The sequence below is a fragment of the Arvicanthis niloticus genome, chromosome 24 (assembly GCF_011762505.2).
Source record: "Arvicanthis niloticus isolate mArvNil1 chromosome 24, mArvNil1.pat.X, whole genome shotgun sequence".
NCBI classification, from domain to species: domain Eukaryota; kingdom Metazoa; phylum Chordata; class Mammalia; order Rodentia; family Muridae; genus Arvicanthis; species Arvicanthis niloticus.
This window is the reverse complement of record NC_133432.1, coordinates 3,360,051-3,388,027: the sequence shown is the minus strand read 5'-3', so window position 1 is coordinate 3,388,027 and position 27,977 is coordinate 3,360,051.

The window sequence follows — 27,977 nt, the reverse complement described above, 5'->3', positions numbered from 1 at the left end:
GAAAAATCTGCCCAGGCAGCAGAGCCCCATGCCAGCATGTGCTGCCCCCCTGTCACTATGATTAATTTGGATAAATGTGCTGTGGAGAAACCTGGAGAGTACGTTTCCTCTTGTGGACCAACTTCAAACTCAGAGGCAAGTGCAGCGGAAATGGAGTGGGGAGATGGAGCTCCCACATTTCAGAGCAAAGGGGCCAAGGGAGTAATCCCACCTGCTTCTTCCAGCTTGGCAGGTAAGCAGGGCTGAGGCCCTGGAGAGGAATCACGCTTATGTTGTAACCCCCACAGAGTTCAGAAAAAATGCAAGCATTCGTTGGGTCTGTTTCAGAGTTGTCCAGAGCTATCCCCATGTCTACTGGGATGGGTGGGGTGGAGTCTGTCTCCACCATGGACTGTAGGACACCATCTTAGTCTCCTCTACAAAATGTATTGTGATAATGACACCTGGTTCATGCAGTGTCTTGAGGATCTCCATGAGAAATGACACACAGACAGAACATTTAATGGGCTGGTTAAGGACACTTACTCATGTTAACTTGTTCTTTCAGAAGACCTAGGCAGTTCCTATCACACACTTTGCGTGGCTTACCTGTAACTCCAGCTCTGAGGGATTCCACAGATACCTGCATATACAAGGTGCACATATGCATACTCAGATAGATAGATAGATAGATAGATAGATAGATAGATAGATAGATAGATAGATGATAGATAGGTAGATGATTGATAGATAGGTAATAGATGATAGATAGATAGATAGATAGATAGATAGATAGATAGATAGATAGATAGATGATGATAGGTAGATGATTGATAGATAGGTGATAGATAGATAGATAGATAGATAGATAGATAGATAGATAGATGATAAACAGATTAAAAGAGAGAGAAATCCTTTTTGAAATAATGCTGGAGAAAGGGCACAGTGGTCAAGACCAGTCACTGCTCTTACAGAGCATCCATGTTGGGTGGCACACAACAGCCTGTGACTGGCTACCTGGAGGGAAGAGGCACTTGTCTGTTAGTCGTCATCCTGGTACCTCAGTTGGAAGCTACTAAGCAAAATTGAAAACCCAGTGTCTTGTCTCTTTAAAGCACTAAGTTCAACCAGGGAGGGGCTGGTCCAGAGCCGTCCCCACCGTGTCCCTGGCCTGGGTCACAGGCAGCAGCCTCCAGGGACATGAAGAGAATGTGGTTCTCCCACTTACCTAATGAGTTCTGTTTACCAGGGTGGGGAGAGATGTTCTCTAGACTAGTGTGCAGTGTTTGCAGCCTGGAGCATCAGAAAGGGACTTGTCTGCTCTAATCCTGGAGAGTGAGGTTGCTAAGGAGACAATTGTCATGTTTCATCTGTAAACACTGCGAGGCTGCAGCAGAAGACAAGAACCTTTCTTTTAGGAAGAGAGAAAGCCATTCCTTGTAGAACAGGGGAGTGTGGATGAGGGTGGGCTTTACTCACTCGGCTCCCTTGGGAAAACTAAAGCAACAGGATTCTTCTGTCCTCTGATTGACAGACAGCAAGGTTCGGTGACTGAAAAGCCCCTGTGTGTCGCTTTCTTGTACTAGATGTCAGGATTGACATAAGATAAAGGAGCTGGAAGGATGGTTCAGTCAGTAAAACGTGTAAGCGTGATGACCAGTGTTCAGACCCCAGGACTCACGTGGTTGGGTGTGGTGACACACGTGTATCTCATTGCTAGAAAGTCAGAGGCAGGTGGATCCCTGGAGCTCCCTAGTCAGCCAGCCTAGCCTATTTGGTGAGCCTTAGATTCATGGGAGATCCTGTCTTAAATAATAAAGGTGGGCAGTACCAGAGGAACATCACCACACACACATGCACCATATACATACATATACATATACATACACCATACAGACACACACGCACCACACATACATGCAACATGCACACACACATACATATATACACTACACACACATACACACATGCACCACACACACATGCATCATACACATACACATATACACACATTCTACACACATGCACCACACACACACATCTACCATGCACATATACACAGGCACCACTCACATACACACACAGAGACATGCACCACACACTTGTGCACACATGCACACACACCCCAACACAATATTCTTGAGAAAATAAAATAATAATAAAGACAGACTAGATGGCTGAGGAGACATTCCAGGGTGCGGGAGTTTTAGTTCTATGCCCGTGGTGTTGGTGAAGCCAGGATGCATCCACATATTTGTGCAATTTAGAATTGAGTTTCTCTGTGACCTGAGGTCCAGACACCTAGGACAAATGTCCTGCAGGTGCAGAACACGGCACAGACCTCAATCCCTGGTGTACCTGTATCATGTGATCTCCCACATTGCCCTGGCCCACCCCTCCCACCCTGCAGCTTCTCTTGCTCCCATCTCTCTTAGTGGCAATGTGAGCTTCTTCCTGGCCCAGGTGGCTCCTAACATTTCATTCCTGGCTGATCCCTGCAGAGCAGAGAAGGAAGGAGGTGTGAGGAGATGGACAGCACCTAGGACAAATGTCCTGTGATTTGGACGCCTTCGGTGACAAACACACAAAGGACCAGGTAAGAATAGCTCTTTGGAACAGCATAAATAGGAACCTACTGGGCCTTCATGCTTGCTGCTACAATAGTGAGTGTGCCTGCCTTTTGCTAACAACATTTTAAGTCGGTAATTGGCCCAACGGGGGACACAGACTGTACATGGAGCTACAGAATAGCACGGAAAATCCCAGAAAGGCCTCACCTACCATCTGCAGAGCTGCCTGCCAGCCACACCCCATGGGGCTGCATTCCTTCATTGAGAAGAAATGCAGAAAGACATTCAACACAGATGGGGTTTGGGGGGGCCTCCCTCCCCTGAGCCTCCTCCACATCAGAAGCTCTTTGATATCCTTTCTCTGCCTCTCCTGGGGTCCCCGCTCTAAAGGATGCAGAAGCCCAAACTGCTCTGATCTGCTCAAAAGGATGCATTTGCCTTGGATCTGTGGAGTGAATGATTGCTCTGGTAATGTGGAGCCTCGGAAAGATGAGTGGACCATCTCATGTGAACTAATAACGCTATCAGTCAGAAGAGGACTCTCGACAGATGCCCACCAGAGCCCAGAGATGAGGCTCACAGCCTCACCTCACCCAATCCTTAGGAGGCTATCACAGTGTCCTCAGTTCAAAGTAGAGGACACAGGGCCACAGAGGGGTTCTGGAGTTGCCCAAGCCAGCTCTGAACATGGTTTTACCCCAAAGTCTTTCTAGCCAAAGCTCCTTGGGGGAAGCACTTTCAATTTCCTTCGCAAGGTTAAATCTTTTTATTTTGTACTAAAACTTAATAATTAATGCAGCAACGATTCAGAGAGGCCCAGAAGTCTGCTCACATCAACCAGTTAGCTACAAACACAGCTGTTCTAGACTCTGTTTAAACAGGAGTCCTGTGTTCTGAGCTCTCTGCAGCTTATGGGTTTCAGCAGATAATCATGAACACACCAAGAGAGTTGCTGATGTATAACAAGCTTGTCACCACCTTCTTCATCTACACCCAGGGCAGACATTAGCAATCAATCGTGGATGTCTTTCCTGCCAGAGCTTGGATACAGCTATAGGCAGGAACTCCCAATGAACTGGATTTTACAGAGAAATAAGACCTGTTTATTTACACTGTTGAAGACCCTCTGGGTGACATAAAGAACGTGCACTATGACCGCCTATTGTCAACATTTTTATTGCTTATTAAAAAATCCTTCCATGAGTTCTTTTTGCAATATAACATAGGCACTCCTATTTGAGGCACACAAAGCCAGAAGTGTTCCAGACTCTCCAATTTTCTGAACCCTGTGATTTTCCAAAACTTTTAAACTTTTGGCCAGTTTAGATTTTGGATTTTTAAACTTAGGATGGTTGACCAGGGTTTGGCAAACATTCCCAAATACCAGAAATGGAGAGTTGGGGTGGGGGGGGGGATAAGGCCTCGAAATCTAAACAGTTCAGCTCCCAAGTACTTGTCATGTTTGACTTGCTCTTAGGCTGATAACAGGTGATGTCATAGTTGATGATGTCTGTAGCATCAAGATCAACCAGGAGAGAATACATGGGGTTCGCCAGCAAGGGCACACATGTGAGTGGAGGGAGGTAGTGCCAGAGGGAACAGTCCACACAAGGAGTGTCCGTGAAGCCGAGGAGGAGGGAACTCAATCAGGTCAGAAAGAAAGGACAGATGGACAAATGGACAGAGGTAGAGTCTGGGCTTCAGGGGCTACATCAGCCCTGGCGGAGGAGGCGACTTTGTTCATTTTTAAAGGATGTGGTGTAGCTCATGGGTAGAACACTTGCCTAGCATTCATAAGGCCCTGGGTTCAATCCCAACCATTTACAAAGAAACTGTTGTGTGTATCAACATCTCTATACAGGATATCTCTTCTCTTGCCCTTCTCCCTTCCACATGAATGGCCATGGCGAGAGAGAGAGAGAGAGAGAGAGAGAGAGAGAGAGAGAGAGAGAGAGAGAGAGGTGGGCCTGGCTTTGATGGGCAATAGAGTATAGGAACTTGAGGGTGTGATACCTTGTCTGACACCTCTAGATGCCATGTGGTCAGCAAGTAGTACACAAATTCTTCTGAATAAGACAGCCTATATCCTCACCTCCCTAGGGGTCATGGTCACAAAGATGATGGTTCTTGGGGACATTACCAGCAGAGCCAAAGAACATAGGGAAGGGAACCAAAGTCAGACCAAAATTGGAGTGAGGGAGACAGAGTTGGGGAGATCTGATGAGTCTACCTGGGCCAGCTAGGTCGGAAGATGAGAGCATCTGCAGATGCCTAAATGAGCCCAGGAGACTTTTCTTTAGGGAGATGTATCTTGAGGGGACACGGAAAAGTCACCATTCTCCTAACGTGTATCCAGGGCAGACATTACCAATCAATCACAGAGCTCTTCCTCATGCAGTGTGGAGTGTCCCTTCTGCCGCCAGGGGGAGCTCAGATGGGTATTAACCATGGACAACACCTCCCTGAGCTAAGCAGTAATCGGCTACCTTTGTATCTATTCCAGCTTGGATCCATTGCTACTGCCTTCCAGCTGTACCCACCACCACCACCACCACCACCACCACCACCACCACCACCACCACCACCACCACCACCACCACCCCCTCAAGAGAGTGATTCACAGATTATTCTTACAATCCCGCAGACAGCATCAGTCTCATTAAACCAATGACAGATCAGCCCTCTTCTGGAGGTTTATTATGTGCAACTCAAAATCAACCCCCTGCTGCTCACGCCCCTCTGTAGAGGCTCTGGGAAGAAGAAATTACGAGTTGCCCCGGAGAAAGAGGGAGGAGGTGTGGGCTGAGGTTGCGGCATGTCGCACTTCTTGCAGACTTGTGTAGTGACAGTGCAGAGGCTTGTTGTGACAGCCTGGGGCAGACACCGCAACTCAGAATCTTGGGAGACGCCAGTTAATACAGGGTGAGGTTCTAAACGTTCTATCAGCCTGTGACCTGTGCAACTAGGAAGCAAGGCATTCCTCCAAGGACTGTCGGTGTGAAGAGGATACTTACCTCTCCAGCACACACCTGTTTGACCGCTTCAGGACAGGGATCACCATGTCAACACCTCTACACTCTGCCTCACCCCAACACACACACACACACACGCACATGTACACGCACACGCACACGCACACCTCTTGGTGTCTCCCTTCATCCTTACGACATAGTGCTGAGTTCTAACATGGTCTGAGGCTTCTCTGACAGGAGTGCTAAGGAGGGCCACAGCTCAAAGTCATGGTCAGAAAGATTTGCTCCCTGGCCATTCTCAGGGAGGCACTTGCTGATCCCAAAGCTGGGCCAGCATCTGGGTAAGATGACCCCCTGTGTTTTGGAGTATCTTGGTTCTGGGCAGGTGAGGTTCCTGGTCCATCTGGCTGCTGGCAGAGTCCACCTCCGCAGGGGTTGTGAGTAAAACATGATGAAGAGGGTGGTATTCATATGCGCACATACCAGACACACATGTACACACATGCACATGCCCACACATGTGTGCACACATCCATTCACACCCATCATATCCATGGGTGGTCTAGCAGTGTCAGAGGCTTCTTCATGGTCCCATCTCCTTTGGACAAGGCCTACTCTGATGCCACTTCTCCTGGAGACCCCAGACCTACATTCTGGTAACATGATCTGCCCCTCGCACCTTCCAGTCAAGGGTGGGGGGCATTGGATGCGTGACTCAGATTCCCCCATAATTGTTCAGCTTCTCAGCCTTGTCTTTCTACCCAGCCCCCTGCATCAAGATCTCCACCTTAAATCAACAGACATGATTTTTGTTTTCTTGGTTGGATTCCAACAGCTGAGGCCATGGCCTAGAAGACTACGAGAAGATCTTGTGGGTTTCAGCCTTGATGCAGTGGTCGGGGCTCAGCTCTGGGCACTGGTGCCTCTATGTGAGTTTGGAGAACATGGCCAGAATAGCCATCCCAGTGTGGTTCTCCTGCCCGGGGTGAGACGTGTCTCTACATGGATGTCAGCAGCAGTAACAGTCATCTGCTGGGTTCTTAAGGCCATGTGATCCCCTACTGGAGCTCTGTCCCAGCCAACCAGGATGGTCCACGTCCACACTCTCTGCGTGTTTCTGAACTGTTGCTCTCCCCACACACTGCTGCCCAACTCCGGCCTCCTGGTCCAGGAATTCCAGCCCCACTCTTGCCCCAGATTGCTTTACCCATGTCATCACTGTGCTGAGATTTTAAATTTAATTCTGAAAAAGCCAAAGATGGTATGACTAGAATGTTTCAGGAAACAGTGGGATTTGTGTATGGAGAGACGTTTCTTCACTAAAGGACTTCTCCAGGGCCTGGAAAATACAATGCCCTTGAGACTCCGATGCTTCACAAAGCTAGTAGGTGTGTATGAGTGTGTGTGTGTGAGTGTTTGTGTGTGTGCATGTGTGTATGTGTGTGAGTACATATGTGTGCACATGTGTATATGTGTTCATATGTTCTTGTGTGTGCATGTATGTATGTGTATGTGGGTACATGTGCATGCATGTGTGTGAGTATATGTGTGTGCATGTGTATATGTGGGTATATTTGTATGCATGTGTGTATGTGGGTACATGTACATGTATGTATGTGGTATGTAGACATGTGTATATATGCGGGTACATGTGTATGTATGTGTGTATGTGGTTACATGTATATGCATGTGTGCATGTGTATGTATATGGGCACATGCATATGTACATGGGCAAATGTGTGTGCATGTGTGCGTGGGTACATGTGTGTACATGTGCACATTTGTGGGTAGCAACACCTTCTCTGGTTAACTGACTTTCCCACTTTCTCAAGCCACTTCCAAGCACTGATTTTTGTCATTCTGTCAGGAAACGCCATTCAGCTACGAGACATGTTTCCATTCCATACCCATCCTTTCCAGATGTGACCTGTAGAAATTGTGATAACAGAACTTAAAATGAACGGGGTGGAGAGTAAAGACAGATAGATCCTCGAAGCCAATTGGCAAACCAGTGTAACTATATCCATGAACCGCAAGTTCAATGAGAGATGCTGTCCCCAAAAAAACAAAGGTGGAGACCAATACAGGAAAGACGCCTCCCACGGTCAGAGCAGGGATAGCATGTGACACACAGACAATCAGGACTCTTCCAGTATTGGTCAGTTTGCTGCATTTTGTCCTGTTAGGACATCTTACCTTAACACAAGTAGCAAGAAGTGGCCAGGAATGCCAACGATAGTCCTGGGAAATACCCGGATCATAAACAAAATTTCGCACTCACAATTAAACTCAAACAGTCATTCAGACACCCTAAAGAAATCTGATGTTGGCTTTACTCGAATACTCATAAAAAAAGAGCCTCAGTGAGGGATAGTTTACTTTGGACTGGCCTGTGGGTGTATATATGTGAAACTGTCCTAATTGTATATATTGATATGGGAATACCCCCACCGTGGGTGGCACCATTCCCTAGGCTGAGGTTCTGAGTTGTATGAGTGGAGAGATGGAGCTGAAGAGTAAGCAAGAATGAGCTGGTGTGTCTGCAAGGATCCTGACAAAATAGGACATGTGACATTCAGCACAGTATGGCAGCAGCACAGATGATCAGGAGAAATGTGGTCATTGATCATTTAGCTGAAGACTGATGTGAGTGTCTGCTCAGAGTCAGGCACTGATGGCCAAGTGCCACAGCCAGCCGTGGCTACACCAAGCCTTAAATTCCAGTCCTAACTCTTATCCCATGATATTGGCTAAGAAGCCACTACCCAAGCCTGTTTCCCTTGTTGACATGAAAGTAGGACCGTAATACATCATAAATTATTGTTGACAGCCTTGGCTGAATCCTGCCCTTCTTTTGTGATTTCTCAAGGCCTGGCCAGCGTTTGACAGGTTGTCATATAAAACCTGGCAAGGTAAACTTCAGAAAATCCAGGAGACCAAGGTGGGGCTGTGGCTCAGTGGTTGTGGTACCTGTCTGGCATGCGCGAAGCTGTAGGTTCAAGTCCCCATAGAGCATAAAGTGGGGATGGTGGTGCATACCTGTAATCCTAGCATTTGGGAGGTAGAGGCAGGAGGTTAGGGAGTTCAAGACCATCCTCGTCTGCAGAGCAAATTCAAGGCTAGTCTGAGCTGCAAGAGACTGTTATGAAATACAATGCAGCAGGCAGGTGGGGGTAAAGGTAGGTGTTTCCCCACCCCACCCCCAGTGAAATCATGCCAAGCAACAGACCTGGTGTAAGGGAGGTTTATTTGGGGGAAGGAGGGGAGTGAGGACTTGGAGAAGGGGTGGGTGATGTCTTTATTAAAAGATAAAGAGAGTATGTTCTGTGGCTGTGTGGTGAGGAATGGGGGAAGGAGGTATCTCAGAGGCCCATGCAGAGGCATCCCTTCACCCTGATGGACCAGCCACGTGATGGTATAGTATAGAATAGTTTATTCAGGGCATGGGGAGGGGAGTTAAGAGGGTTGTAGAGGCAGGAGAGAGAGAGAGAGAGAGAGAGAGAGAGAGAGAGAGAGAGAGAGAGGAGAAGTAGAGGTCGGCATGAGCATGTGGAAGGATGAGGAGAAGAGAGAAGCAAGAGGCAAGAGAGCATGAGAGAGAGAGAGGATGGGGCAAGCAGCCCCTTTTATAGAGGGCCAGGCCTACCTGGATGTTGCCAGGTAACTGTGGGTGTGGAGTTCAGACAGAATGCTAACAGTGGGGACAAGAGGAGGACAGAAAGAAAGAGAAGCTGGCCTGGAACACGTGGGATTAGAGAGAGAGGGGGAGGGGAGGGGGCTGGGGTAGAGAGCAGTCCTCTTCCATGCTGCCAGGCTGCCAGGTCACCCACATCTGGCAGTGGTGCAGCAAATCTCCATTACTGGCAGGTGATGACCTAACTCATGCTAGGTCCCTGCGAGGAGTCTAGGGGAACTGCCTGTAAGCCAACAGAAACCCTGTCTCAAAAACCAAAAAGCAAGTGATCAGTCCCATTGGGCCCCACTGCCATGTAGGCAAGGACCCAGTTTTCAGGGATGCTCCAGTCTCTGAGACCCAGATTCCATCCCCGACTCCTCCCCTTCCCATCTCCCCCCCCCCCCCATCACCCAGTCTACTTAGCTCTTCGATCCTGAACCTGGGCCCGTGTTTCCTTGAACACTCTCTTTCTCCTCTGCCATTTGCAGGACTGACTGCTCCCTTCAACAGTAGACCACATGGTGAGAGACTCCAGAAGGATCTGACTCCATGAAAGGGAACCCCCACCCAGGGAAGCATTGTATTATTGTGGCCACATCTGAGCTCTGGGTGTCTTCTCAAGCTGGAAAACCTAGCAGTAGCCAGGTCCAGGGACAAACAGGAGGTGGCTGCCTCCCTGATGTTCTGGAAAACCAAAAGAAAAAGAAAAGGAGAAAGAAAACCCCCATGTGAAAACCCTCCTCGGTGGCTTTGATGTCCCTCTTCCAAGAGACACAGAAAGAAAGGCGGGCTGGGGGGGGGGGGAGCCTAGGAGCGATGCCCTTCCTGACTGCTAATTATTCTCTCTCTGTGTAAATAATTATCTGGAAGGAAAAAAAAAAAAAAACCAGCAGAAAACTAAAGAGCAGGAGACGCCAAAGACAAAAGGCTGTCTGGGATTTGTGGAGTCCCCGGGAGCAGGCGTGACAGGAAAGCCACGCCACAGAGTCCTCCTTGTGTGTTAAGTACTGCTTTCAAAGCCCCGGGCATGGCTGCTGTAATAAAATCAGGGTTCTGCAAACTGGCATGTAGGTGATCCCTGATCCGTGAAACTCCCTCCCGACTTTGCAGTAGAAGTCGGGCAGAAGTCTCAGCTGGCTTTGGAATCGTCCAGCCCTGGCTTGGACTTGGCTTCTCTACTTGTTATCAGCAGAATCTGATAACAAGTAGAGTTCTTCCTACTGAGGGCCTGCGCAGTGCTGCTCCCTCAGTTGGGAGCACCTCCAGACCCCGACCCTTCAGTGATACCGTCACTACCGTCATTACCGCTGAGGGTACCCTGGTGCTCCTGTTCCTGGGCAGGGTCAGACAATGTCTATTGTGTTTTATAAAAAGATAGAGAAGAGGCCAGAGACAGTTTGGTGGAGTCGCCATATGGTGTGGGGGAGGGGGTGCCTCTGCGGGCCCGTGTTGAGACATCCCTTCCCCCTGAGGTACGAGCCACACGCTGATATAATATAGTTAGTGTAGAGTTTATTCGGAGAAGTTGAGGCTGCTTATGAGCAAGTGGAGAGAGGGTGGTGGGGTATGGAGAGAGAGGGAAAGCTGGAGCAAGAGAGAAAGGAAGGGACGAGCAACCCCTTTTATAGGGAGCCAGGCGCACCCGGCTGTTGCCACATAACTGTGGGGTGGAGCTTAGACTATCTGCACCCCTGGTGTGCTGTTGGAGTCTCCTAAAGTTCTATGTGTTGGGATGGATTTGTGAGCGATCTGGCTGAATGGATGTTCAAATAGCTGAACCGGACTGCCAGGGTGGATGCAATTGGAAGAATGAATGCTGGGAATTCTATCTTCAAAGAGATAGAACTTTCTTTACTTCCCTCCCTGCTGGGACATTCTGCCTCAAAGCACACAGGCCCAGAAGTCAGGGAACTGAGGGAGAATGTGTCTCCCACAAAGTGTCCCTGGGGTGGGAAACTGTCACAGCTGTGGGACAGACCAGGCCACCATTTCTCAGGATGCTTGAATCCTAGCTCCCTGGAGTGGGCAGTGTTGAGGTGTTAAGTAAGCCTTGGGGAGCAGTCATTAGAAGTGAGCCTGAGAGCTCTGGTGTGTTAGCATTTCTTCTAGGCTCCACCCCAGTTACCTGGCAACAACCAGGGATGCCAGACTCACTATAAAAAGGGCTGCTTGCCCCCTCCTCACTCTCTCTTCTCTCTCTCTCCCCATTCCTCTCCCTCTTGTGTTCATGACAGCCTCTACCTCTCTCTCTCTCTCTCTCTCTCTCTCTCTCTCTCTCTCTCTCTCTCTCTTTCTTCCTGTCTCTACTACACCCTCAACTCCCCTCCCCATGCCCTAAATAAACTCTACTCTATACTATACCATTGTCCTGTGGCTGGTACCTCAGGGGGAAGGGATGCCTCAGCACAGGCCCGCAGAGGCACCCCCTCCCCCACACCATGTCCCACCGCAACCAAACATATCCCTGGCTTCTTTTTCTTTTTTACAAACACAACATGGTGAGCACGGAGCCTTCACAATCCCTGGCTGGGAAAGATCTGAGCTGCATGTTCTGCAGTCTCCTGGTTGCCAGGCAGGCTCAAGTGTGTTTCCCGGATCCTCCAGGTATCTCTTATGGCTTATTTCTTCTCCCTACATCGCCTCTTGAACTCACTTTGAGGAATATAGCCACACACCCCTACCTAGACATCTCCATTTGGGAGCTCAGTGGAGATGACAACTGTTTTTGTTTGTTTGTTTGCGATATATATATATATATATATATATATATATATATATATATATATGAAAAGGGACCAGGGACCAAGGATATGTTTGTTAGAGCTAGGTATGGTGAGGTGGGAGGGGTGTATCTCTGGGCCCATGATGAGGCATCCTTCCCCCTGAGGTACCAGCCACACAATGGATACAGTATGGAATAGAGTTTACTTAGGGCATGAAAAGTGGAGTTGGGAAGACAGTAGAGACAGAGAGAAAGGCTGGCCAGGATCATGTGGAAAGAGAGGGGAAGGGAGAAGGAACAGAGAATAAGAGAGCAAGTGTTAGGCTCTCGGGGACCCCCTGAGTGAGCCACATGGAGCCCGGGATCAATGCGAAAGCAAGAGGAGTTTATTGTTCCAGCGCACTGGGGTCATCCTACACCCAAAGGAGAGGCAACAATCCCAGGCAGCCCATCTTTATACATTTTCTTTTTTATACATCCTGTCAGTTTTTATACAGTTTTGGGGGATAGAATAGAGCAAAAGCCGTTAAGCACAATGTGGCAGAACAATGTGACTTTTAAATTGATTGATCCTTAGGGAATGAGGTAGCAAGGGCTTCTCTTATTTGTGTGTGTGTGGGGGGGGGAGGAGGGCAATGATTGGTGCCCCCTGTGGTCTTCCTGAGGAATGTAATCAGCCTCTCTCTTCCGGAGGGGAGGGGTGCCTACATGCTCCATGACCTCTTTCTTCCAGGAGGGGAGGAGTCTTCATGTTCTGGGACCTGGTGGAATTTTCCAAAGGCTCTGAGCTGACCTCTACACAAGGAGGGGCCAAACAACCCCTTTTACAGTAAGCCAGACATTACCTGGCTATCCGTGGTGGAGCCTATAGGGAATGCTGAACAGCAACTGCCTGGAACTCCAGTCCAAATGCCATTTCCTGGGGGGAAGGAGACACCAGCCCTGAGGATCCCAGGACTGAATGTGAATAACGGCCCTGTTCTCTCTACATTGTACCCAGAGCCATGGCCAGCTGTGATGGCATTTCCTGTTGCTGGAGTTGTCTGTGGCTGCCTTCTCTGCTCAGGGGTTGAGGACTTTTGAAACCCATAATTTGGCTTGGAGTCATTTATTTTGCTGCTCCCAGACACCCCTTCCTCAGAATCCCTTTCCAAGATGAGGCTGGTCTTTATCAGAGAACCAGTGGTCTGGATCATTCACCACAGATGCAGAATTGAGGCACAGGAACTCAGGGGTCAGGGAGGCTCAGACGCACAGATGCCGTTTGGTAGAGAAGCAACCAGAGTCTTCACGGAAGTCAGCAGAAGAGAGAGCTAAGAGGAACAGTCCCACATTGGCACAAAGTTCTTTACAACCAGACCCCTGGGCATGAGCAGGAAAAGCAAGCTTGCTTTGAGCTATCTGCCTCTACAAGCCCCGAATACCACATGCCATCTGTGATCTTCAGTAGCAAGCTCCCAGATAGCCTTTTCTGGGGCCACTGGTCCCTCCCGACAACCAGAGCTCCAGCTTTGTGTGGGGACAAGTGACTTCTTCCTCTCTCATGGGCATCAAAAATCAAAGGTCACTCCAGGCTCAGATGCTCTTGTGTTACCTGCCGCCTAGCACAGGGATAGGACCGTGCTGCAGCCACAAGTCTGGGTCAGGTGTTCAGCTCCTTGGCTGTGGCTGATGAACCTCTGAGGTCCCCATCCATCAACTGAGCTCTGAGAGAACATGGCAGGATGGATCTCCAGGGAAACTGTAAGGTGTCCGTGAGGGATATGATGAAGGTGAAGGTGAGTTCAGGGCATGACTTAGAGGAGGTGGGAAGGAGCTGATTTGCTTTCTGTGTGCTGGAAGAGGCCTCAGGTCTACTAGTATGGGGTGTCCCCCAGAAAAGAAATCTCAGACATGGGCTTAAGTTCTCTAATGAAAGTCTATTAGTTAGTTGGCACTACACCGGGTGTTGGAGATCCCAGTGTAGTCCTGAGCCTTTCTCGGGGTGAGCTTTTAAGCACAAAAACCATTCCCCGTGTTAGCATGCTTCAATTAACAGGAACAGTTAGCCAGAAGCAGAACTATAGAAGCCAAAAAGGAAGGTTGGTACACTGAGAAGCTTTCCCAGAACTATGGGATTTGACGGATTAGGTCTTTGTTTTCGTTTTTGGCATAAAACTCTGCCTGTCTGCCGAGTTTTATGGCCTGAATGGTTCTTCTATCATGAGTCAGTTGGGCTAAGATCTGAGGTCCTGTTAGGTGGGAAACACTCACGTAGAATATGACTCACCTTGGTTTGTGATTTGAATTATCCTCCATGTTGTTTTAATTCATCTGGCAACAGTGGGTGAGGAGTTGGGTCATAATACAGAGGCTGAAAGCTGACCACCTGCTGGTTGCCTGCAGGCTGCTTTAAGCACAAGGAAATTCTGGTAAGTTCCAGCCATCCATCGGGTATTAGTCAGAGTTCTCTAAAGTCACAGAACTTGTGGAATGTCTCTCTATATCGAGATTTATTATGATGATTTGTAAATTAGTCTGCAGTCCGACTAACCTGACAATGAATGGGAAGTCCAAGAATCTAGTCATTGCTCAGTCCCTCAAGGCTGGTTGTTTCAGCTGGTCTTCTGTAGAAGTAGGCTCCAACAGACGTGCTGGCTAGTAAGTGCAAGCAGCTAAAGACCAAGTCTTCCTTCTTCCAATGTCCTTATGTAGGCCTCCAGCAGAAGGTGTGGCTCAGATTAAAGGTAAGTACTACCACAGCTGGATCTGGGATTTGCTTTGTCCCAGGCTGACCTTGAACTCAGAGATCTCCTCACCTCAGTCTCCTGGGATTAAAGGCCTGTACTACCTTGCCTGGACCTAAGTTTTTCATAGCCACTATGCCTCAAGATCTCCATGCCAAGATCCAGGTCAGAAACCTGTGTCTTCCAGCTTCAAGATCTGGTTTACAGGTGAGCCCTCTAATTCTGGATTGTAGTTCATTCCAGATGTAGTCAAGTTGGCAGCCAGGAATAGCCATTACACACCCTGTCCTGAGATCCAGCCACAGGTTCTATATAGAATCCCTGTCCTTCTGGATCACTGGATATCATCAGCCACAAATGTGGCTTCTTGCCTGGTCTTTTGAGCGTGAAGCCCATCAGCAGTGTATGTCCTTGGGTTTACCAGGTTCAGTCCCCCTAGGCTGGGAGCTTTCTAGACTGATAGCTGCTGCAGCCAGTGTGGCTTTCTGTGGGTGTCCTTGTGTTGCGGTAAGCTCCAACCCCAATAAGCTCATGTAAAAACCACACAACCCAGTTATATTTATAAACTGTACACCTAGATTGGGCAGATCTACCACTACACTAATCTCCCCAGCTATGAGATCCCTTGCTATTTGTGACTTCTCCTGGCTATGTGGCTCTGTTCCATCTTCCTTCCACCTCCTCTTCTTCCCTTCCACTCTCTAAGACCTCCAGCCCCACCTTTCCCTTCCACTGCCCAATCACAGGATCTAGCCTTTTTATTTAACCAATCAGAACGGGGAGAAGGTTCAGACGAAATCACCTAAGTACTGAGAGACCTAAGTGGGCCCCAGAGACTTAAGTTTAAACAAAGTATCAGGTCCCAGGGTGAGACGTAACCAGCCAGCTGCAACTGCTGGGAGTTACCAGTCTTACTACATTCTTTCCTGCACTTAGGAGATCCCGTTTCAAAGGGTGCTAATTGCTCCTCTTCCGTGGCAGCAGTTAATGACCAGATGTTCCCCATAAGCCTCTTACCCAATCAAGTAATGCCAAGGCTTGGAAAAACCCCTGCTTGCACTTTTTTTTCCCCTATAAAAACCGTCCCCTAGACCTCGCGGTTGCTTTTTCTATCCTGTTGCACCAGGAAGGATTGTGGCCCAAGCTCGCAAGCTTGAATAAAGACTCTCATGGGTTTGCCTTGGCGTCGTGGTTCCTGGTGGTCGCTTGGGGGGTTTTTGCGATCTGGGCTCAACATTAAGTGATCTATTTCAAGAAGGCAGCCCCTCTTGAGGAGGTAGAATTAACATCAGAATATTAGCAGCATCAGGGCAACCTACAACACCCATATTCTTCTGGAATGTGACAAAGGAATGAATACACGTGAACAGCACGGGACCTTGACCATGGCATGGCTTTCCCCTGACTTCCCCTCAGGAGCCCTGTGCCCCGAGCAGGAATGAGCATCTTCAATCTTCCTCTTGCCGTTTTGTTGCAGATAAAACCCAACTCCTCACCTACAAAAAAAAAAAAACCAAACAAACAACAAAAAACAAAACAAAAACAAAAACAAACAAACAAAAAAAAACCAAAACCCTTTGTGCATGGGATCACTTCAGCACAACCCGAAGGTTCACTACCTTCCATGCAGGGACACCAACATGCAGACATACCAAGTTTCTGAATAGCTCAGATTTGCCCAGGGCTTGCTTCTCCGTAGTCTGAAACAATTGCCCTTAGCTTCCAGGACCACGCCTACTCCAACAGGGCCACACCCACTCCAACAAAGCCATACCTCCTGTTTTCTACCTGCTGCGTCCACCTCAGCGGTCTTCCCTCAGCCGTGGTACCTTTCCTGGGTCCTACACAGACTCTGTCAGACAAGAGAAAAAGTTACTGGGAGGGGACACAGTGGCGGCTTCGCGGACCACCTTGGTTGTAGGGTCTGGAAATCCTCCTCCCTCTTTTGTATTTTACATTACAGTTTGAGGAACGCTGCTGCTGTGTGTTCTTTGAAAGCCTGGTAGAATGCTGCACTAAATCCATCTGGCCTGGGCTTTTTTTAGTTGGGGAATTTTTAATTGCCGTTTCTAGCTCTATCTGGCTGGTTGCTACAGATCTGTGTAAATCATTGTCTCTGTCTTGGTTTTACTGTGGCCGGTCATTGACATCCAGAAACTCAGCCCGTTTCAGATTTTCCCAGTTTAGTGGAACATAAAATTTTAAAGTGCGTCCTCAAGACCCATGGGATTTCCCCAATGCCTGTTGTAATTTCTCTCTTTTCACCTCTAATTTTATTCATGTGAGTTATCTCTCTCGCTTTTGTTAATTTGGCTAAGGGTTTGTCGGTCTTGTTAATCTTCTCAAAAAAATCGGCTCTTCATTTCAATTTTTTTCATCGTGTTTTATTAATTTCTGCCGCAATCTTAGATGTTTCTCTACGTCTACCACCTTGTGGTTATCTTGTCTTCGCTTTCCCAGTACCACAAGGTTCATCATCAGGTTTTTTACTGAAATAATTTTATTTTTTGACACAGACACTTAGTCATGGATTTCATCTTATCTTTTATTTTGTTTTTCTTATTTTAGGACTGCCTTTGGGCCATACCTTTATACCGTGTTGTGCTTTTATTTACACTGAAATCTAGGAATTTTTACCCAGCAGAACCTGATGTTGAGACCCTGCTGCTGAGGACTTTGGGCTTTGAACTTTTGTCCAGGGACATGGAGAAATCGAGTTGGTAACTGACCTGGAAGTGTCACTCCACCAGACAGTGCCGTACAGGCTGCCACGGGAGAAAATGTGTCAACGGTCATATCCATCAGTGAACTTACTACAATAATGACCAGTATGGCAAGATATACCTGCATACAATTATGGAGCAACCAACAGCATGTGTGGATTTAAAGCCCCACTCAGTAGGGGGAAACAGATCGTCTTAGTTAGGGTTTTACTGCTGTGAAGAGACACCATGACCAAGGTAACTCTTATAAAGACAACATTTAATTGGGGCTGGCTTACAGATTCAGAGGTTCAGTCCACTATCATCAAGGTGGGAACATGGCAGGATTCAGGCAGGCATGGTGCAGGAGGAGCTAAGAGTTCTACATCTTCATCTGAAGGCTGCTAGGAGAAGACTGACTCCCAGGCAGCTAGGATGAGGGTCTTATAGCTTCACCCACAGTGACACACTTCCTCCAAAAAGGCCACACTTCCTCCAACAGGGCCACACCTCCTCCAACAAGGACACACCTACTCCAACAAGGACACACCTTGTAATAGTGCCACTCCTGGGCTGAGCATGGAGCAGTTAGAATCTATGTTTCCACTACCAACTCAAGTTATTACTTACTTGCTTCTCCTGGGCTCCTCTTAGCTCCACCCAGGCAGCCCTCTGGGCCGTGTTCCTTTGGCTCAGAGGCCATAGCGACTCTTCTAGCTTCTCTATTCCATGGCTGATCTTCGTTTCTCTAGCCCGGGAAGCCCAAACCCCACCCATGTCTCTTCTGCATGGCTATTGGCTGCCAGCATCTTTATTCACCAATCAGAATTGACTTGGGGACAGGGTCCCAGAAGCTTTGTGAGGCGAACTGGAACTCTCTCATGCAAACAGTTTTGGGAGATCCAAATTATAATTCCTCATAATACAAGCAGCACCAGGCCAACCTACTACAGCTGGGGAGTAGATGGAATACTACTCTGTAGAGGAAGGATGCTATTGTCCCAAGAGGCAGGAAAGGAGCTCAAGGGGACAAGCAGTGACTTAAGGACTTGCGGGCTGGGAACATTCACTGCACATTGTCACTGCTCCATGTATCTCTATGGTGACTTGACTGAAAATGGCACCCATAGGCTCACAGGGAGTGGCACTATTAGGGGTGTGGCCTGTTGGAGGAACTGTGTCACTTGGGGTGGGCTTTGAGGCTTCAATCACTCAAGCCAGGCCCAGTGTCACCCTCTCTTCCTGCTGCCTGCTGATCCAGACGTAGAACTCTCAGCTCCTTCTCCAGCGCCATGTCTGCCTGCTTGCTGCCATGCTTCCTGCCATGACAATAAGGAACTAAACCTCTGAACCCATAAGCCAGCCCTAATTAAATATTTTCCTTTGTAAGAGTTACTGTGGGGGGCTGGAGAGATGGCTCAGTGGTTAAGAGCACTGACTACTCTCTTCCAGAGGTCCTGAGTTCAATTCCCAGCAACCACATGGTGTCTCCACAACCATCTGTAATGGGATTTGATGCCCTCTTCTGGGGTCTGAAGACAGCTACAGTGTAAATAAAATAAATAAATCTAAAACAAAAATAAGAGTTTCTGTGGTCGTGGTGTCCCTTCACAGCAACAGAAAAACCCTAACTAAGACATTCTGCTTCTTTCTCTGCCTCAGCTGTGGTTCTCACACTGCTTCTCTCTGTCAGCAGCATGTGTATGTAGCCTGAGATTTATAGAGACAAGGAGCAGAGCCTCTGGTGACACAGGGCTGTAACCCAGCCCTCAAGAGACCAAGCTTGGAAAGGTCAGAGTTCCAGGCTAGGCTGGGTTCCACAGTGAGACCCTCTCACAAAATAAAATCGAGGGGTGTGGGCCAGTGGTTGAGCATGTGCCAAGTATGCCCTCAGCATTGAGTCCCAGCTCAGCTCACACTGAAAGAATTGTTCTATCAGTGAACATAAGCCCCGGAATAATTTCCCAGAAAAGTAGCTATTCCACGGGCCTGAGGGTCAGTCAACCTTCAGGGAAGACTCTGGCAAGGCTGGTCCTGGGCTGGGACCAGGGTTTCAAACCATCCCTTTCTACACAGCAAGAGTAATTGTTGTGAGTCAGCTCACACAGTGGAGCTGGGGGAGGGGCGAACATCTGCCCTCCTAGGCATCTGGAAGGTGTACAGCTGCTGGATAACAACACACATAAATGCCGGGCGGAGCGTCTCGAGCGGACCACTCCGGCTACTGCAGGTGTAAACAGGTGGCTGGAACATGGCCGATGTGACCCCGCGGGAGGGGAACCACACGAACCTGCACATGAATTTCTCTAGCCGCACTTGGGCCCTTGTCTTTTCTCGGCCGCCTGATAAGATCACCTCGCCTCAAGTACAACCACGTGTTGGGTCCAAGGAGAGCGATTAGAGGCTCTGGGAGGGAGCCGTTGGTCTCAGGAGCCCCTGAGCCGGACCTTTTCAAGCCAGTGTGCAGTTTGCACCTCACCCATTAGCCACCTGGATCTTCTCTCTCTAGGACAGAAGCCATGCTCTTATCTTAGAGAGTGGAGCACGGTGAGAAAAGAAATCAAGGGAAAGACCTGGGCAAGGCAGTAGGAGGGCAGGTGACTCACCTCGGGTGCCTGGCTCTAAGGTTTTTCTGTGCAGCCCACTTAGGGAGAGAAGAGGGCAGAGGGCGTGACCCTCTAAGGTCCAGGGTGCTGCGGTGTCATCAGGATGGGTGGGTGAGTCCCCACAGGGTCAGCAACCCACCCGTTGTCCAGCAGTTGCATCTATTTGGCCCTGATACATGCTAGTTCAGATCCACCGGGCCCTTCAGCTTTGTGGTTCATGGTGCCCCACCCCCAGGCCGCCCACAATCTTCTTTTCCAGATAATGGGAGCAGCTCCGTGAGCTGATGGGGTGAGAGGCTGTGCAGATTCCTGTCTCACCTCCAGGCTGCCCCTCACTCACTCACGAGCCCCAGGGCCCTACCATCTTCTTTCTCTGTCTGTATCCCCATATATAAAATAAAACGGCTGATTCTGAAACTCCCAACATCCTTCAGGGCGTGACAGGTCAAAGACGGAGCTTTTCTCAAAAGCAGGCTTTAAAAACCTCTCCAGCCTCGTTCAGATCAAACCCACCTCTTGCCCACTGACAGCCAAGGAGGTACACGGATTACACGCTACCAAGCAGGCAAAGAGCATGCTCCAGCATCTGTGAGGGTCTTCCCGGCAGGAGGGCGGGGCAGGGTGTTGAAAGCCCTTTGTTTAACTGACCACGTGAGCAGCAGGAAGGGACAGAGATTGTATAGATGAGGCTAGATGCGGTAGCCTGGCCTCTCAGGAGCTCAGCCAGTGACTCTCAGAAAGTTTGGTGCTCCAATGAAAAGGTGCAGCTGGAACACGTCAGGGTATGGTGAGGAGTGTGGCCAAAGGGATGCCGCCATGTGTGTGTCAGCTCTGGCTGAGTACAGCAGACTTGTGTGAGGTGTGATGTTTGCACCAGAAAAAAAATGAGAGGGAAGGTGAGAAGGAGAGCGAGAGCGAGAGCGAGAGCGAGACAGTCAGACAGACAGATCCTTACAGGTACAGTGGGCCTCTTTCAGTGTCTGATCCAGCCATTCCTCCACACTTTCCAGTAACCCACGTCTCAGTGACATGTGTGTCATTAACTCACATGTATCTTTGGCCCTATCCTTTATTAGAACATATCTCTGGAAAATGCTTATTCACCCTTCAAAACCCTTCCACATGTTACCCTGCTATAAGAATGTACTAGCATGTTTTACCCATGAAACATCTTGCAGTCTCAGTGCAGTTCCTCAAACAGAGGAACAGTCAAGATTCTGAAAGAGCGCTCTCCACCCAGCCAGCAGGGGGCGCCACATGCAGGAGGGCAGGAGGAGGCAGATGCCCCCTAGAGTAGTGACTGTCCACGTTCACTAGCTGGATGTCTCCCTGATCATTACAGAGTCACTGGCGACTATAACAACCACATATTGTGGCTGTTGGACATGGGCTTCCAAACTGAGGGCCTGGTCTACTGTGTGTGTGTGTGTGTGTGTGTGTGTGTGTGTGTGTGTGTGTGTGTGTATGTGTGTGTGTGGTGTGCAAATGAGATGCGTGATAGTGTGTTGGGGTGGGAGAGGGAGAGTGTCACTCTGCCTTTGGAAGGTGGAACCTCAGTAAGCCTGGCAATAGTTCACTTGTGGGGGTTGATGAGTGGCCCCTCTACACTGGAACCAGCACCCATGGACTTTACACACACACGCACACACACACACACACATGCATACCATGTATAAATGCACACACACACATGCACAATGCACACAAGCACACACACATATACACACATGCTCGTCACCCATAAATGCACACATACACAAACCTCACACACACATCATGCATAAATGTACATGCATTCACACATACACACATACCACACATACATGCACATATTCACACACACCATGCATAAATGCAAAAACACACGCACACATCCACTCATGCACACATGCACACACATGCAGACACACCATGCATAAATGCACATACATACATGCACACACATGCATACACACATACATGCACACTTACACATGCACACATACACATACATGCACACATGTGCATGTGCATACACATGAATGCACGCGTTCACACTCACACATGCACATATATACATACATGAACACACACACAAATTTACCTGCATGGGACCACACATTCCTGCACACACAAAGCCCTTCCCAGGTCTCCCTGAAGTATCTGTAGGCTGAACCCCTGCTCCCAACACTCATCCCATGTTACAGCAGCTATCTCCTAACCTGTGTGCCCCTGTTCTCCTTTAGTAGCCAGCTGCAGGCAGAGGGCAGCTGCATCACACCACCCTGGACCAGGATGGCTAATATCTGACAGAGAGGCTGCATTTCACCACTCTGGACACATTGTATCACCTGCTTGTTAATTAGGCCAGAGAAAGCCAGGTCAGAACAGGCAACTTAATAATGCTGGGCTCAGAGATGACAAGGATTAACCCAGAGCCACACAGCTCATCCATAGCTAAGGTTCCTTTCCTAGCATCTGTCACCAATGTAGGACAAGCTCAGTTGCTATGGACACCGAGCTGAAGGGTCCCAGGCTCCACCCCACCAAACCATTCAGCAATGTCTTCTTCCTGGTGTCGTTTAAAACTAAATGCCAAACAATTTACTGCTTAATAGAAATTACAAACTGGCTTAGTGGAGCTTGCGTGTTCCTAGCCGGTACAGAAAACCCTGTTTGCTACCTAGCTCCCTAAGTAAGCATTTCCCAGACAGACAGACAGACAGACAGATGCAGAAAGAGGAACCCGGGTCCTCACACTCAGCACCACGGAGTCTCTTTATTATCACATCCATCAAGGACTTCTTTCAAAGCCAAGAGCCACTGGCCCAGGAAGTGTGTCAGCCAGGTAAAACAACCCCTTGGGAAAGGAGGGTGGGATCCGGGACAGCCCCAGCTTAGATGTCCCCGAACGGAAAGTGGGGCATTGCTCTGGGCTAGGCTTTGAATCGTGTCTTTCAGGCATGACGGGCGCCCTGTCCCAGATCGTTTACCCAGGTGCCCGTGCTCAAGCCTTTCCTGTTCTGCTGTGTTCCGCTCAGTGAGGGCCACGGGGGAGCCCCCCGAGAGTGACCTGCTTTCCACACAGAGATTATTCACGGTGCTCAGAAACACCATCGTGGGCTTAGGGATCAGACTGCCCCAGCTATTTCTACAGAAATGGGCCAGGAGACCAGAAAAGAGCAGAGTGGGCCTGGTAATGTGCAAACAGGACAGCCTGCCGTGACCCCTCATGACCTCTTTTGGAATCCAGGGATTGTCACAAGATTTCTAGATGTTCACTGGTGGAGACTGGTCATAGTAGATCTGGGATTTTCATGGACAAAATGGTCACCTCCTGACCCCTCTGTGGGCATTGACACCCGAGTTAAGAGGACAGAGTGCACGCTGGGTAGTCATGGCTTCTGCTGGACGTGGCTACTGCTGGGAGTCCGACCATGGCTACTGCTGGGTGACCATGGCTACTGGCCAGATAAGCACAGGCTAGACATTCCCCTGAAGTGTCTTAGTTTCACGGCACCCTCGCAGCTCCCAACGAGCTCATGGTCTGTCTCTATCACTTTCCAGGCATCAGTGAGGACGACGGAAGTGAAGTGTTGTCATCGGAAGTCACTCTGCACACACGGTTCTGATGGTCAGAGTGTAGACCTTACCCCTTCTCTCTCCTGCTGCCCTTCCTCTTGCAGGAACACTTGGCGGGGACACATGCTGGCCACTTTTGGCCACCGTGATACAATCAGTTTGTAGGAGGAAAGGCTTCTTTCCGCTCACAAGTTCAGGCCCATGCTTGTTGGGCTCCATTGTGTCGGACCTGTGGTGAGGCAGAGTATCGTAAAGATGGGGGCAGAGAATGTGGTGGGGAAACTGGGATAAGAACCTAATGTATCCTTCCAGGGCTAAATCCAGTGACTAACTTCCTATCAGGCCCTCCTTTTAATTTCCACCACGTACCATGACGATGTAGTGATAGCAGTGATGGCGGTGATGATGGTTTTGATAATGGTGATGATGGTGATGGTTTTGATGATGGTGGTGGTGGTGACATCGATGCCAGCTCTACCTTCACTGAAACAATCAGACATGTCTTCCTGGACCCATCTCCTTTATTTAATGTACACATTCACTCATCTATCACAATAAAGGCTCATGATAAAAAAATAACTCCACAGCCCCCTCCCCCAACTTCCACACAAATCTTTCCTACAGTGGGTAAGCCTTATTCATCTCTAATGACACAACTAAAGTCACCACGTTTGTGGGATTCTTCTTTATACAGTGTGTGTGTGTGTGTGTGTGTGTGTGTGTGTGTGTGTGTCATCTCCCAGAGGGGAGAGAAGAAGGGACAGCATGGAGCTAGATCTCCAGAAAGCATCAACAAACCATCGATCGTTCTACCTGGAAAAGGCATTCCCACAAGGCTGGTCTCGGGACAGAACAGAAGGAGTTAGAAGGAGTCCGGCGGCTTCAGGAGAGACTGCTTTCTCTGCACTTGTGGGACCTGATGAAGACTCTTCCCTTCTCTAAGCCTTGGTTTCTTCACCTACAGACTTCAGCGGGGGAAATGGTAGCCAACACACTTCCATCAAGGAAAAGGATGACTATTGTGGAATACTATACAGCCCTGAAAACAAAGGAGCAGTAGCTATACATGTTAACACAGATGACCCTCCGCGATTATTTTTGACCCAAAGAGATAAACAAGCCCATGGTGTATGAATTCAGAGACGCAAAGGTCAAAACAAAGCTAAATGGTCCATGGAGAGGTGGGATGCAGGAACCACTATGCATCACATGTCTGCCGCACGTTCAGGAACAGACCTGCTTTCCCTGGATGAGGGAAACTATTAAGCCCCTCCTACTTCCGTGCCTGGACCGGGCAAAGCTTCCTGCCTCGAAGCAGCCTTGGGAAGAACCCAGGCCACTGTGCACTCAAAGCGCAAAGCCTGTGGGACGCCCAACAACCGTGAGAGATGAGGCACCGCCTGCCCTGGCTTTTCTGCCATTACTCTTTCCCGCTGTCACCGTTACTGAGAAACGGATTCGCAATGATGATATAAAAAAGCGGAGAAATTATTAAACCCAAATCCTCTGTCGTGGCTTCCGCTAGAAGCTCGTGAATTATTGATGCCGCTGTTTCCCGAGCAGAGCAGTGGGTCCGCAGCTGCGTGCGTTGTTGTTATTAGCCTTTAACTGGGCGCTGTTTCCACTGTTGGGTCTGCATGATACATTTCACAATAAAAACTGTAAGACGCTAAGTGGGATTCATTATTGAAAAGGACCGGCACTCCTGTTCCCTGACTCCAACTGAAGCTCAGACCCTGCTGGCTGCTTCTGCATGACACATCTCCCTTCATGAACAGATCCCCTCCCTCTGGAGACAGCCAATGAGCCTGGAAGCCATCCATCCCATCCTTGGGCAGTATGTTTTACATCCATCTGCAGATGAAGATAAAGGAGGGTGCTGTGCCCTCTTTAAGATGGCTTGCAGGATAAGTGTAGAAAGGATGACATTCATAGTTTACCACGGGTGTCTTCCGGCACATGGGTGAAGCCTGCTTTCTTCCAATGTCCCAGTCAAATGTGTGGGAAAGCAGAAAGCCCAGAGCTTGGAAGATGCAGTCTGGCCAAGGACATCCTCCTGTAAAGAGCATCTGAGGCTCCCGGGATTTTCCCAGCAGCCTGGGGGGCTGTGATGTCACCGTGGTATTTGAGCTCTGCGACATTATGAAAATAATCAGTAAGACTTTGGGAGATTGGGGATGAAGGATGCTAACCAGGATCTAGTCCCTGCTTTGCAAGCATGAAGACCTGAGTTAGACCCCAGACTCACAGAGACCAGTGCTGAGACTATAACCCCAGAGCTGGGTGGAGATGAGGATCCCTGAGGGTCACTGACAGCCTGGGGCAAGTCTGGGGCAGAGAGAGACCCTGTCTCAACACAACACAACACAACACAACACAACACAACACAAAACAGACCAAGCACCGTGGCGCATTCACACTTTGAACTCCAGCAGTGAGAGGTAAACCTGGTTAATGTAGCAAGTTCCTGGCCAGCCAGAGCTACACAGTGAGACTTTGTTTCCAATAAAACAAACAAATAAGAAAACCCAAATTAGATGGCTTATAACGCACTTATTCATACTAAGCCTTTAATGCACTAGAGCTGGGCTGTTATCTACCCTCTTAGCTGTTCTTGGAATCTACTTCCCCATCCATAACCCTGAGATAAGACTTGCCATGTCTATTTGGGTAGCTCCTACTCCAACTGGCCAACCCTCATGGCCATGTTTTTGTGACTCACCTACCCCATGGTGTCTTCTCTCTCCACCCTCTCCCTCATGGTTCTGACTCCAGCTCCAAGCTCAGGAACAGAAAATCTCGCGTGCCTTTCTTCTGCCCAGCTATAGGCTGCCAGCATCTTCATTCAACCAATACATCAAAGAGAAAGGTCACATGTCCTTACTTGATGTACATGAGAATTCTCTCCTCCCCAAGCCAACCAAGGCCAGTATTTAGCATTACATTTCATAACAACTGATCAAATCTCAACACACACCCAATGGGCCTCTACACCCCGCATCTGCATGCAGTCTCTCTCACAATGAGAGTTTATGAAGCCCCTGATCTAAGCAAGGTTCCATTTCTCCACTTGGCGTCTGGCAAGCTCCCAAACGACCCTGTGCTCCAGCCTCTGCATCAGAACCACACAAATGGAGGTTTGGGAACAAGCCTGATCCCCCATGTGCGACAGACACGCTTCTAAGGAAGCGCTGTGACTTTCACTCCCAACCACAGGTGACTCCTCTACAACTTTTGGAGAGAAAAACTATTTTCAATCTGACCTTATAGGATATAAAAACTGAGTCAGGGAAGACACAGTCCCTAGCAAGGAGCTTCAGGGCTCCTTCACAGCAAAGACGTGGCCCTGCCCTACTCTCTTGCTCTGTGCTATCCTGAAAGTGGAGGTTTCCCCTGAGCAAGCACTGCAGGGTGCAGACAGTCACAGGGGAATGGGGCAAGGAGACTGCATGCAGTGTGGACAGATTTCCTGGTAGGATCTCAGAGTAGAGAAAAGATGGCACAGACAGGGAAGGCATTTGGAGGCTGCAGTGTAACTCAGAGAACAGGCTCGGGAGCATCTTCGAAGGCCACTAGAGAAGGGAGTACAGGTATTTATGAGAACAATTGATTTGTCAAGGCATAGCTAAGAGACAAAAGTGATAGGGTTGAAAAGACAATTACCAGTTTCAGAGGGCTGATAGTGAGGAATTCTGGAATAGTTATGGTACCTTAGTAATCATAAGCTAGCATTCGAAGGTTGGGTAGGCTCTCTGTAAGTACATTCTCCTTCCCCAGCCCTCTACACACACTCAGCCTGGCACCTTCCACCCAACCAGTCATCTACTCATTTGCCTGTCCATTCACCATCCATCCGTCCATCCACCCACCAGCCAGCCAGCCATCTACCCACCATCCATCCACTCATCCATCCATCCATCCACCCACCCATCCATTTAACCAACCACCCATCCATCCATCCACCCATCCATCCATCCATCCATCCATCCATCCATCCATCCACGCATCCATCCAACCACCCATCCATCCACCCACCATCCAGTCACCATCCATTCATCCATCTACCCACCATCCATCCACCCATTTATCCATCCATCCATCCATCCATTCATCCTCTACTATTCACCAATCCATTCATCTATCCATCACACACACACACACTCTTACACACATATACACACCCACACTCACACAGAGAGATGTACACATGCACACATGCCACATACATTCAAAAGCATGCATGTGTGTGCATGCATACGTACCTGAGGGCTTTGTGCAAGGGCATTCGTGGGGTCTGAGTGTGTAACAGCTCTTTCTATCATGCTGAAATAGGCTGATGATGATGTGTTGGCCTCAGCGTGACTTGGTTTCATTCTATGACATTGTGTCTGTGTCAGCCTCTCCTATCAAATAGAGAACAGAAGGATCAGGCTGTGGCTGCCAGGGAAGGAAGTTGTATGGAT